This window comes from Micropterus dolomieu, unplaced genomic scaffold (assembly GCF_021292245.1).
Source record: "Micropterus dolomieu isolate WLL.071019.BEF.003 ecotype Adirondacks unplaced genomic scaffold, ASM2129224v1 contig_14711, whole genome shotgun sequence".
Lineage (NCBI taxonomy): Eukaryota > Metazoa > Chordata > Actinopteri > Centrarchiformes > Centrarchidae > Micropterus > Micropterus dolomieu.
The window spans coordinates 1-2,431 of NW_025743697.1; the positions used below are offsets into that span (position 1 = coordinate 1).

The 2,431-nt window shown below is 38.0% G+C and overlaps 1 long non-coding RNA gene across 1 annotated transcript in view; it reads left to right on the forward strand.

Annotated features, from left to right (window-relative positions):
* Positions 1–1,584: 1,584 nt before the first annotated feature.
* The window catches only part of LOC123966988, a 2,597-nt gene continuing 1,750 nt past the window's right edge, over positions 1,585–2,431 (forward strand). Inside the window, exon 1 of the long non-coding RNA XR_006824149.1 lies at positions 1,585–1,682. This is a non-coding gene — a long non-coding RNA (uncharacterized LOC123966988). The remainder of the gene's footprint in view (positions 1,683–2,431) is intronic.

Consider the following 2,431-nt stretch of genomic DNA (forward strand, 5'->3'; position numbering starts at 1 on the left):
CCGGTGAATAAAGACTGCAGCTTCTCCGGACTAAAGAGGATCTTACGTGTGCTGCTGCCAACTGTTGAATTAAGAGTGAAGGAGGTTAGCCCCAAAGTTAGCTTTGACTTCGTGCCACTAAAACATGCCCTCTTATTGAAGCTAACTTGCTCTCGGACAGCAGACGTTGTGGATTCTGCTATATTTCAGCAGAGTAGGACTGGTTACCATGGCAATGCGTGTCCAGGAGTTTGTTTGGCCGTTGGACTCAAATATCTACAAACTCTCTGCAGAATCACCTTTAAGGCCTGCAGTCTGAACGTAGCCTAATAAAACAAGCTGGAGGAAGATGAGACTGTCTTGTTCAAATGGTGAAGAGCACCAGCTTCAGACTTTAAAGGATAGGTTCTGTTTTGTTTGTTCATCTTCAAAAAAAACTGACCTGCCATATGCACGCTGAAAGAGTTATCTGTGTAAAAGTACATTCTAACTTTCAGCTGAAGCTATTATGACAAATGACAAATTTTTCTAAAAACACATGAACTTTGGAAGGAAAACCTTCAATTTGTGTAACTCAGACTAATGAAGCTTCATTCTAGCTTTGCCTGTACCTAAAACATTTGTTCACGCGACAAAGACTGAAGATTTTATGTCCCATTTTGTTTACACTGCAGTCAAGGTAGGAGGGGAAAAACTTCAGAGCCATGAACAAAACAATCATTTTATTGATCAAATGGCATGTGAGTCTGGAGCTATTCTTTATGGCAGCTGAATATACCGCATTCAGGATGTACCCTTTCACGCCATTTAAGCACAGTTACTGGACTGTGTTGATCTGCATTTTGGTTCTTCATCACACTTGATACATGAGCGAGTCAGTTATCTAGTTGTTACAACATCTCCACATACACGGCAGGTTAAAGGAAACTAAATAACTAAATTATGGTTTGAATTAGAGTGATTTTAATTATGCAGAGAAAGTAACTAAATTGTCTTTAGTTTATAGTGAATGAGTTGGTGTTGTTGAGGTGTTTCTTATGTTGTTTCTCAACAGTCACTTTGGAAAAAGACCAGCTGCAGACCAGATACGACAAACTGTACAAGAACTACAGCAAGCTGCAGGGACAAATTTTAGGTGAGAAAGGTTTAAAAACAAATAAGCAAATACTGTAATACATAGGATCTAACTACACACTGGTTATCAAGCAGAAATTTTTTCATATGGTCTTACTCTTTTATCTATTACGGTTTTCTAAAGATGAACATCAGTCAGTTACAGAGCAGTTACGAGACACTGAGTAAAAATCAGGATGAAGTAAAGCGGCTGAAGGACAAAATTAAAGGTGATGAACGATGAACACAAACATCACACCATTACTTATAATTATAGTTCTTTTATCTTTTATTTCTGTTACAAATCAGATACAAAACCTGAGTGTATTTATAGAGTAAACAACAAGTGGCAGGAAAGATATTTACTAAATAACGAAACTACATGTTTTATCAGACAGTGAATGAGATGAAATCCATCTTTTAACACTCATTTGAAATATTTTGAAATTGTCTTACTCTTTTATCTCTTGTTGTTTTTTCTCATGACACAGCAGTCAACATCAGTCAGTTACAGAGCAGTTACGAGACACTGAGGAAAAATCACAGCCAGTTACAGGATGAAGTAAAGCAGCTGAAGGACAAACTTGATGGTGAGAAAAGTTTAAAAACTAATAGTGAACACCAGCATCACACCAGTTCACTTGATATAACTTGACTTTGCCATTGATTTTCATTTTAATTCTTTTATGCTGTTGAACTGTTTTCTCTGTTTATTTCTGTTAGAAATGAGACAAAACCTGAGTGTATTTATAGAGTAAACAACAAGTGGCAGGCAAGAAAGATATTTAAGAAGAAAGTCAAACAACAAGTTTTATCAATTTAACAATGAATGACATGAAATCCATCTTTTAACACTCATTTGACATGAAGGGAAGTGTTGTCCTGAAGGATGGAAGAGATTTGGATTCAGCTGTTACTTTAAATCCAATGAGAAGAAAACTTGGTATTACAGCAGAAGTGACTGTCAAAGTAGAGGAGCACATCTGGTGATCATAAACAACGAAGAGGAACAGGTGAGTGTGTTTGTTACTGAGTGTGTGATCTTAGATGTAGCTGCCAGTGATCTGTTACTTCTGTTTTTGACCTGCAGCCAGTCGGCTTCCTATGACGATGCATTGCCACAAATATATATTCTATATAGACACGTAAAGTTCAGACCACAGTGTAAAAGCTCTCTAGCTCTGTGTGTATGTGCTCCTCTCTGTATCTGACTGCCTGGGCTCAACAGAAGGACCTGAGTGTGTGTAAGCAAGCATTTGTGCTGTTGGGCAGAGGTAGGACACACAGCAGAGTGAGGGAGCACAGTAAGACAGTGCACAGTAAGAACGCCCTGTCTCTA